Source organism: Leptonotus elevatus, chromosome 2 (assembly GCF_054856555.1).
Source record: "Leptonotus elevatus isolate MCC_2025b chromosome 2, RoL_Lele_1.0, whole genome shotgun sequence".
Classification (NCBI taxonomy): domain Eukaryota; kingdom Metazoa; phylum Chordata; class Actinopteri; order Syngnathiformes; family Syngnathidae; genus Leptonotus; species Leptonotus elevatus.
The window spans coordinates 5,188,759-5,199,955 of record NC_141240.1 but is presented as its reverse complement, the minus strand read 5'-3'; the positions used below and the strand labels follow the sequence as shown (position 1 = coordinate 5,199,955).

Here is an 11,197-nt window from a genome sequence, read left to right as displayed (position 1 = left end):
TGTGCTATGATTTAACTAGTATCAAGTTCCAAAATGTTGCACCTTTTTCTGTAATAATTACAAAAAGTGAAGTCATGCACAAATGCAATGACAAATAATGCTGCAATGCTGTCAGCGTCTCCAAAAGATGATAGCATCACAGCACTGATATGATGTTATGACTGATGGCAGCATTTTTGTACAGCACCGAGATGTTGCTATAAATTATGTGACGTATTAATCAGAACTTTAGACTAATATGGTTTGAGCAATCACACACAACCTTTATAGTGTGCTTTACAAAGAAAAACACACATTTGTCAAATGTTCACCTCCAAGAGTCAAACTTGTGTTTATGCTTTCCTGCTTTCAAGGCACTCACTCTCGTTAGTGGTGGAAAACGGGAAACGTCATAGAGTACACGTGTACTCGAGTCCACGTAGCATTAAATGACACATCATTTTCTTTAGCAGTTAACTGAGCATGAGCATGTTTCCGCGTGGCGGCTCAACATGTGGCTATGGACGTGCCCACTTGTTGCTCGTTAGCAATTAGTACATCTGCTTTCTTCCCAGAGTTCCGTTCCACAACAACGTAGCCATGATATAACCAAACCGTGGGGAGAAAAAAACAATACAATGAAAGCTTGGAGCAAAAAGGATCCAATATCTTTATAAAATAAAAATATATATAAAAAAGTACAACGAAATCATTTTAGAAGCAGGAGTGGCGCTTTTTACAATGCCTAATCTTGAAGACAACTTGATTTAAAATGGACGTGAGGTTCTTCAAGCAATAATATTGCACATTCATTCACGAGTTGGCCATGAAAAGGCAAAATATTTCCTAACTATAGTGGGTGTAGTCTAAATAACGGGACAAGTCAAATGGTAGCCAAGGCTGCCCCGTAAACGCAGTGAAGTTTAGAGGGAGGAAAAAACATGTCAGTCACCCAAGCGTTGAAGTGTAACTGGAGAAACAGACACCTATATGTTTCCAATTCATATATCTAACACGCTGCTGCTGTTAGGGGGGAAAAAACGTCGACCACGAGGATTTCCGCTATTACATCAAACTTGAGTAGCTCGTCGATGAGAAGCAACTCACCAGGGGGGGAGAGTATGTCTCTTAAATGAGAGAAAAGCCTGACGTCTTTTGCGTGGCAAAATACACTCGCTGAAAATAATCCGTTACGCTTCCTCCTTCGTGTTTGCGTTGCGTTTACAAGCGCAATTTCACACCGACATTAAAACCGTTGATGTCTAAACAACCATAAGGCGATTTGAGAGTCTCGAGCCTTCCGGAATACACATCTACAGCTTCCGGTAGGGGCTTTGAAAAATAAATAAATAAAGAATGAAACGTTTCCAGACGGGCCGTCAGATTAACATTTAATCAGCAACATTCAATAGCAATCAGCCGTAAAGAGTAATTAGTACACTAATTTCTGCTCTTACTATGAAATACACTGTTGTTGTGAATTGTTCAATTGTGGCTATGGTCCAAACCAATGAAACATGTTGCCTAAGGCGTTTTAAATTCGGTCTCGGTCTAACTGTTGCTCAGACAACTTGATACAACACAGTAATTGAATCCCTTTGACAGCGTTCCCACAATTTCAGTCAATCGAGAAACCAATCATTTCACAAACACTTGTTGATTCCAGTCCTCTTCTGCACTTATGCCTCTAATCACTGGATGTCACTATTTCCCTTTACTATAAGAAGCTGACAACAACATCTATCCATCAAACAGTCAAGATGTTGCCTTGCAGGGACTAACTTCAACCAAACAATCAATCAATCAATCAATCAATCAATCAATCAATCAATCAATCAATCAATCAATCAATCAATCAATCAATCAATCAATCAATCAATCAATCAATCAATCAATCAATCAGTCAGTCAGTCAGTCAGTCAGTCAGTCAGTCTGTCTGTCTGTCTGTCTGTCTGTCTGTCTATCTATCTATCTATCTATCTATCTATCTATCTATCTATCTATCTATCTATCTATCTATCTATCTATCTATCTATCTATCTATCTATCTATCTACTCACACTATTAGCTGCCTATAAATATTCTCATTCATCCAGGTCATTTCATTCTCAGGATATTGAATTGATCACAAGTGGACTATTCTGGTTGTCTTAAAACAGGGGTGGCCAAGTTCGGTCCTCGAGAGCCACTATCCAGCCTGTTTTCCATGTTTCTCTCCACTAACACACCTGATTCATGATCAGGATCATTATCAGGCTTCTGCAAAGCGTGCTGATAAGCTGATCATTAGATTCAGCTCCGCTGAAGGAGGGAGACATGGAAAAGGCTGGATAGGGGCTTTAAAGGACCGAATTTGACCACCCCTGTCTTAGAAGAAGGTTGACCTCTCATCCGAGCAAGTTTTATCAGTTCATGTTCTAGCCTTGTGCATGAACTGGTGGAAGCATGAAACTGATGAAGTCTTGATGAGAGGCAAAATGTCTTTCAAGATGGCCAGAGCAGTCCAGTTGCAATGTATTCATTTACCAGAGAATACTCACACTCACATTCACATCACATCTATGGTCGATTAAGAGGGCTCAGTGAATCTACACTGTAACAGATTTTTGCTAATTAATGGTAAATTTACAAAAGTATATTGTTGTTTGTTTTTTTGGGTAAAATTTGTACCATACTATTAAATATTCATCGGTAGTACTAGCATGTAAATTAACAGTTAACAACAACAATAGCTAACTGTAATTGCTGTAAATTTCTAATATTAGACCTGTATCTTAGCTACTGTAATTTGAAAAACTTCTAAAATACCGATAAATATGCATTCCACACATTTAATTAACAGTTAATGCTTGATTAAGAAGAACAAACTGTACTTTGTCTGTCAAGCGGTGGAGATCGGTACCACATCTCCTTCATAAGTCTTGTCACTGTCCATCAGCATCTTACTGACAATTGTGGGCTTATGTTTCTGATTTGATGAGACCATTTCTTATATGAATCAAACTTTTCACATTACTCAAGCCATTTTTGAGTGACAAAACCTGACAGGATATTTCAAAACCTGACTTTGGATAACTTACCTGCATGCCTTTGCAATGTATCCACACAGAAAGGTTCAAGCAAAGATTCAAAGCAAAGCCCTTTGACATGAATATGGCAGGTCCAATTGTATTCATTTCCATCCATCCATTTTTGATACCGCTTTATCCTATTCAGGGTTGAGGGCTGCTGGAGCCTATCCCATCTGACACATATACAATCTCGACTAATTGCCAGTTAATCCCATGGCACATACATTGAAACAGGCAACCATTAACATTCAGATCATCACTGAGTAGTATGCTGTGTGAACCACTACACAATCAGTAACCTTCCTACACATTTCAGGAGTTAGAAAGTTTATTTTGAATATCACTGGGAGTTAGATAGCTCCTGTTCATTGTTGTTAGCCTCTGTAAAGACAACGGATGTCCTGTATCACCAACAGTTTGGCGGTTTCTATGGAAGACATATGTTATCAGTGTGATCAATAACGTCACACGACTGCAACTGACATTAGCTTTTGGCAAAGCGCCGGTGAGGCGCATTGTTCCCATAACAACAGGAGCAGAGAGGAGAAAGGCGTCTTTGTTGAGTTATCCTGACTAAATTGACAAGGCCTTTTACAGCCTTTGATACAGAGCCTTGCACAATGGATGGCATATAAATTTGCAGATGTCGCCCGCAAAGCTCAAATGTCAAAGCTTTTCACAACAGCAAGCGGAAGGAATTGATTGGCTCACCTTTTGTCTCCTGCCAAAAATATTCATCCCACAGACAAAATAAAAAACATTGATTGGGCTCACTTTTTGTCACCTGCCAAAATATACATCCCACAGGACAAAAAGACAAAGAAAGAATGAAAGAGTCAACTTGTTGCACTTACTGTCATCAAGGTGATGTTCTTTGAACACACACCAGCTGAAAAGCACCCACTGTAGCTTTCTGGCCTGCGTTGTGGTCTCCTCGTCATTTTCAGGAGCTGTTGATCATTTTTGTTGGCCTGCCACGCATTATATCTCTCTCTCCACTCTCTGCCATCCCCTTTAATAACATGCCATTCATTTCCAGCCCCTGCAATTTTCTCCAACAGGAACTGAAAAGAGGCATGACAAAGACAACATTGGACTCTCCTTTTTTCCTAGTTATTGTAGAAAATAGCCCAGCAGTATTTTTTTGTGTGTGTGTCATTGGTTGACTCCTAAAAGTCCAATTGACGTCAGCACAGCAAAGAAAGCCATATAGAAACCCTTTTCAGTGGCTTTTAATGAGCGCAGGAAAGAGGAATGAATCCCACTGGGGTGCTGTGACTGAGCAGGCCTTTTTTTTTATTTTATTTTGCTCCGCTAATCAAATGGAGCTGAAATGAAAATTGAGTTTTCTATAAAAAAAAAATGGGGCTCTTTGTTGGCTTTGCAAGACTGGTAATTCATAAACAATAAGCCATCTCCTTTTGTTTGGGATATAATATATTCGTGCTGAGGTCTTTGTGCGTGCACACACACACATGTGTGCGTTCAGACTGAAGCGACGCATGGTGGACGGGGAAGAGAGGAGAGTATAAAAGGAGGCAGAGGAAGACTTTCCATTCATCCTTCTAGCTGCAGACGACAGGACCACTCTCTCCTTCAGCCTCTTGAATCTTAGAAGACTTATTCCCTCTCTCAAGAAAAGTTCAACTTTAGCAGCGTTTTTTCTTTTCTTTCCAGGTTACCAATACGTCCCCTTGCTCAGAACTCCTGTGATGAGCACATTCTCCCAACACATGATCAACCCAGGATATGTTTCATTCAGGCCTTGCTCCTCTTGGAAAGACGTACACACGCAGGATGACAAGTGGAGACCACAGGAAGGGCACACAAGCACAAGGTGTGTTATAACATGGGACTCAGTTGGTGACAACAAACCTGATGGGAAGACAGCAGAAGCTGTGAACTCTGTAGAGGATCTTGTCCTGTTAAATGAAAAAAATCTTGGACGTTTCTTCAAGAAAGAAGTTCATTTATAATTCCACATAGAGGAAAGTGACTGAGGATAAGGATGTTGTCATTCTCTGGGGACATTTTGGATCAAGTCCAACTCCAAAGACATGCTGTTTACGTTTGAGAGGGACATCAACAGATGTGGATTTGGTAAGTGCGGCTCTTTGGATTGTTCATGTTCAGCTGAAACCCTTATATGCTTGGCCTTGTTAATGCTGATGCAAATCAATTTTGATTATTTTTTCTTAATCAGGTCAGACTTGTCAGACTTGACATTTGTAATAAAGTTAAGTTAAGTTAAATTTGTAATATATATATATATATATATATATATATATATAGATTATAAATTTGCTATAATTGGTATAATAGTTGGCATAAACGTGTGTGTAAATACTGTTGTTTGTCAACATGTGGCCTGAGATTGGATGGTGGGAGTCGTGGGACCAGTTCAGGGTCGGTGTGGCCCAAATGAGGATAAGCGTTACAGAAAACGGATGTATGGATTGGACTGATAAGCAGCAGCTTTGTAGGTCATAAAATATCCAATAGATGGCAGCACTACCTAACCAAAAACTCAGTGAGAGCATAGACCTCTCCCAGTACCCTTGCAAATGCATAACTTGGACTTCTATTGCTAAAATAAGGCAAGGCACTATAATGTTATTTTAAGGGCACAATTTATAAAGGCAATTCAAAATGCTTTACAGCTACATTTAATTACAAGAAGGGAAATAAAATCTTTATATAAAACATTGCAATTATACTGACTTCATTATGTACAACTAAATAGAACTCTTTTCTGCCTGGATTTGAGTATCATCAAAGTTGAGACCAAAGTCATGTCAGAAAGCAGGATAACGTTTTTGGAGTGTTGGGATTGTCCATAAGGAAAAGACAGTGAGGTTCTGACATGTTACTAATAATTGTCCATCCATCCATCCATCCGTCCGTCCATCCATCCATCCATCCATCCATCCATCCATCCATCCATCCATCCATCCATCCATCCATCATGAGGTGAGAACTGGACTCAACTGGATCCCAGCCCATCACATTTAATGGTACAAACCTTGTTATAAATTGTGACCCTACTTTTAAACCCTGACTCTACTTTGAAACGCGGACCCCACATTGAAACCCTACTCTGAAACGCTCACCCTCCTTTGGGTGATGAGATTGACCAGAAAGAATATACATAGATTGGGGTCACGTTATTATTACATTATAAATAATAATGGTTTTATGACCATTGTTATAAATTGGGATCCCTGATACTAGTTTTAAAACACTAACTTGAAACCCTAGCAATATTTTAAAACCTTAAATTGTAATCCAATTGTTTTCAACCACAATTCTCACCCTACATTGAAACTCTATTTTCAAGCCCTAACCTTATTTTAAAAGATAAGTTGTCCTATACGTATGCACTTTTGTGGACCAGACATCCAAGAACCAGTTCAATTGTGTAACAGATCGTGATGAATACAAAAACACACTATGTGTGTGTCCCTGCTGGGGCTTCTTGTCCAGGTCATGATTGTAAATGAGAGAGTTTTGAAACATATTTACCTGGTTAAATAAAGTATATTTTTTAATCATGCTATTTTAATGCGTCACGACCGGTGTCAGTATTGTGATAATGGCTGTGGGACTCTTGAATGCATATATATCAAAAAGTATCACAAGAGGGCGCCTGAGCTCCACATAATGGCCAGACACTTGTGGTGTCTTGGAACAGGTCGCAGTGCTTTCCCCGCTTGCCCTCTTCCTTGTAGCTCAAGATCACGTTAACGTTTGCATAGTGTTAAATTTAATATATCATAATCTAACATATAAATTAGATATTTAGGGTACAACTTTAATGAACATTTAAAATCAAGATTTTCAGGATATCTGTAGTATGTAGGTTATCTGTAATAGCTCCTAAATGTAAAATTATATATATATATATATATATATATATATTTACATGCACCAACCAAAATGTATCACTCTGACGTGAAGTCACAGTTACTGTATTTGTATAGTCCATAAAAGGCCCCCTTCTGTCATATATATATATATTTTTTAATTAATTAATTAATGCATTTATTTATTTAATTCATCCATGCATTCATGATCTGAACTACTTATCCTAAATAATCTTTTATATAATTTGTGATTTTATTCAGGTTGGTTGTGATTGTCTACGTTAACTGATTTTGGTTATTTATATAAAGAGAAATAAATCCTATTTTCAATAGTGTGTATCATTGATTTTGTTTGATTAATTTACTATGTTGTATATTATGTATGTTGCTGCTCAAAGTTTTTGAAATTAAACATAGCAGTGTGAACTGGTTCAAAGTTAAACCTTATGAAAAACTTGTATTTTATTTGGTAACATAAAATGTTTTATCGACACGTATTTATAGTTTTTACAAGTGTGATTCATTTTGCACAGGACGTGTGTGTGTAGTGTTTTTCAAATCCAAGCCGTTTTCTATTTTGTGCTAAAGCAATCGTTAAAAACAAAAAAACTGTAAGTTAAAGCAGCACAGACATCTCAGGCCTAAACTTAACACTCAATTTAGAAATTAGGCCTAACTTTGAAATAAAAACCAGATAGATGCATATTTCAAGTAAAAAAATATTTTTTTTTTAAAAATTGGGATTTTGTTAACCATTGATCTCTCTACAGCTGTATCCACATTATTTTACTAAATGCTCATTTACTTTGCCCCCAAATCAAATGCTATTCGGAGGGGATTGTTCATTTGCTTTTTAGTTGTGTACTTCTGTAATTCTGCTGTACTGGCCTCTCAGTTTGCTTATCTTGTGAGTTCTGGTCATCAAGTTCAATGGATTGGTTGAAGGATAAATCTTTTGTATGGAAGCCATGCGTAAGTGTGAGAGCAAATCTTGAATTATATTCCATACGACACCTCATATTAAAACCATGGTCTTGCAACACATGGCACACACTGGGTGGGAGCTGGAGGGAAAAAAGGGGGGGAAAAAGGAAAAGTACTGGTCCATCCATTTATTTTTCAGCTTTTAGAACTTTATTCATACCATGAATCTTGGATCCTTGAAACTCTAGTCCGGTAAAGACATAGTTGTATTGGCTCGTTGCGGTCACATGATCACGGCATTTGAAGATGCCCATATTATAGGAATATAAAAACCCAATTAACTTAATGACCAATTAAAAAAAAACCCACTAGCTTCAAATGTCCAGCCGTTCGGGAGTTGTTCTCAATTTCCCAATTGCCACCACACCCCTACATCAAAGAGCCATTTACCCTCAGAAAAGCTAAATTAATTATTAATGGTAATTACGATTTGAAATGAGGTAATACTAATTGTTTTCTCACGGTTTCTCAACATAAACTAATAGGTTCAATTCTGCAGCTCCGGGTGGTTGTGTCGGATATTTAAACTTCAACAAATGGTGTTGTCACAGTCAATTTTCAAATGCAATGTTTGATAGAAGAGGAAAAGGCCAAGGGCAACACAGCCAGAACAAACAGTCTTACTGAAGAAGTAGGAAAGACAACAAGTGCCACCCACACCACAGCACTGAAATAGTTTCTATAAATAAAGCGGAAGACATAAGAGGCGTGCAGCATTTCAATTGCCAGGGCCGGTGGGATATGAGAGCCTTCCTGTATAGACTTAAGACGCCTCAAAGTGCCAAGCTGCAATCAAAGTGTGTTAATGTGATGGATCGGATTCCTGCATTCAACCGCCGTGTGCTAAAGACTGGCCTGCAGCACTGAGCTGACGCTCTTGCTCTTAAATGAGAATGACAAATACAGCCGCAATTAGTTTGTTCGTTTGCTTCAAGCACATGTTGCAATAAAGCTGCATATGTCGCTCTCAGAATCAAGATGATCTACTTGTAGGTCAACTAAGGTCATTCGATTTCATGTCAATGAACTTGTTGAATTCCTACTACGAGGAGAGAGTCTGCTCTGTGCTCAGAAAATCAACTGACACCTCTCTCTCAATTTCCGCAATTATACACCAAAAAACAAGTCGTAAGGGACGGTAAAGTATTCCACCACATATAATGGAATGTTTGAAAACTTTATTGAATGAAAAAAACCCCCCCACATAGCCACAACCCAACCACTACTGAAATTTTAGAGCTCAGTATGCGGCCACCTCATATCTCCCAAGCCCAACGCAAACACAAAAGAAGTCACTCTGAGCAATTACCATTACTATTTTTTAATAGTAGCCTACTAATAATACAAGTAATGTTATTGATAGTAGACTATTTTTCATATTCATTTGTTGCTGCAATTATCAATGCTCTCCATCTCTTGTGTTTTTTGTATCAATCACACCACGCTGTCAGTTTTTACTCCACCACTGTGGCCGTTGTTCGTGTGATGCTCTTTTTTATTTTATTTTTTTTACAGGTTAATCTTCGTGAATTAAATCGCAGAAATGTTCATTCATTCCAGTTTTCAATTATAATAATGAAAAATATATACAGTACAGTGGTATACATCAAACACAGGAACATTTATTTCAGGCCAATTCCTACCTAATTCCTTTTACAAACAAGTTTAATTGTTTCTTCTGTAATATTATAATTCCTTAGGGTTTTGCTCATCTGTTGGAGAGAACCAAGTGTGCTGAGCCGAGGACTGCAGCAGTCAAGGGTGGAAGACTTTCATGGTGCCTGCCTTTTGTGGCTGACCACCCATCTCTTGGGTTACAGGTGCCCACTAAAGGCTGCAGGCCATCATGCGCAGCACTAAGGCAGCAGAAAAGCCCACAAGGAAACAAAGATTTCCATGATATTCTAATTTTTTCCCGATACATCTGAACATACAGATTTGGAGCATGGTCTTAAACGTTTTGGGAGTGAATTAGTTTATCTTGTACTCAGGACAGAGCACCTTTTGAGGGTATCTGACTAAAGTCTTATCATGCACTCACTGAAGACAACACCAAGTTGCTGAGTGAGTCTTGGAAGTGAAGGTGGCAGGAGCCACAACAACCACGTATTATAGCTGTTTTACAACAAGGCTCGCCTGGAAATAATTTCTTAATCCATTAATTGGCGTGGAGCAGCCAGCGGGGCAGGGCTTTTTGTGCAGTATGTTTTTCAGAGATGCATACTAATCATATAAAGTGATCCTTTGTACTCAGGTTGACAGCAGTGATGAGGGCTTTTAGACATATGCACTCATGCGCGCGCGCACGCACGCGCGCGCGTACGCACGCACTCCCACACACGCACGTGTGCACGCACGCGCACACGCGTCGTCTGCGAGCCACAGTCTGTGAGCGGCAACAGCCGAATGAGTGTATTATTTTCCTTGAAGAGTGTTATTTTCCTGTCAAGGCCTGATGGCAACGTGCCACCACATTTGTCAGTGAGCGCTCATTTCTTCATCCCGCGTGTGTGTGTGTGTATGGGGGGGGGGGGGGGGGGGGTAACTGAGAGAGAAACTAGCTGCATCTGCATGCAGGCATTTTGAAGCAAATGGCCATATAAGATTATTTGGCATGGTAACGGTTAATTCAAAAATAATTTAAAGTCTTTACAATAATTTAACTTTTAATGTCATGATCTGTGTTTTGTTGATTTGATTTGAGTTCGATTTTACTTGCCATGCTTTCCTTGTGTCCCTCCCTATTGTCATTGTCTGTCTCGTTAGGTTTTATTGTCTCCACCTGTGTTTGTAGACCTTTCATCCAATCAGCTTCCACGTGTGTCTTGTCCAGGTGTATCGATCTCGTCTCGTCAGTTTGTTTGTATTCATGCTGCATTCGAGGATGGTCGGAAGTCTGACTTTTCCGACTTCAAACCAGGAAGTGTGTACGGAAACGCCCCATTTGAACTAGAAAATTCCACTTGCGAAGTCGAAAACAAGTACCCTGACTTCACCGACGGACTAATGCGACGTCACTCAACAATGGCGACCCATTTGGCAACACAGACCGTGAATGGTAAAACACAATTTACTTGAGTAAAAAACTAGATAGCTTTTTTTCATTCATAAATATTCAACATAAATCCATGTAACACAATGACGTGACAGTATGTCGCTATCTCCCTGCATGAAATTATACGGTGAACTACTGAACTGTATGGAATGCTTATAAAATAAGATTAAAACAATAAATTAAACAAAATTGCGAGAAGACAAGTTTGCTGGAGATCAAGATAAGTTTTGAGGACCAAAATAAAA

General features: G+C 38.9%; 1 protein-coding gene across 1 annotated transcript in view; it reads right to left on the bottom strand.

Annotated features, from left to right (window-relative positions):
- LOC147178250 (radixin) overlaps positions 1–1,285 on the bottom strand; it is a 16,610-nt gene extending 15,325 nt beyond the window's left edge. The window contains exon 1 of the mRNA XM_086068561.1: positions 1,087–1,285. The gene's annotated coding sequence lies outside the window, so the exon portion shown is untranslated. The remainder of the gene's footprint in view (positions 1–1,086) is intronic.
- Positions 1,286–11,197: the final 9,912 nt, after the last annotated feature.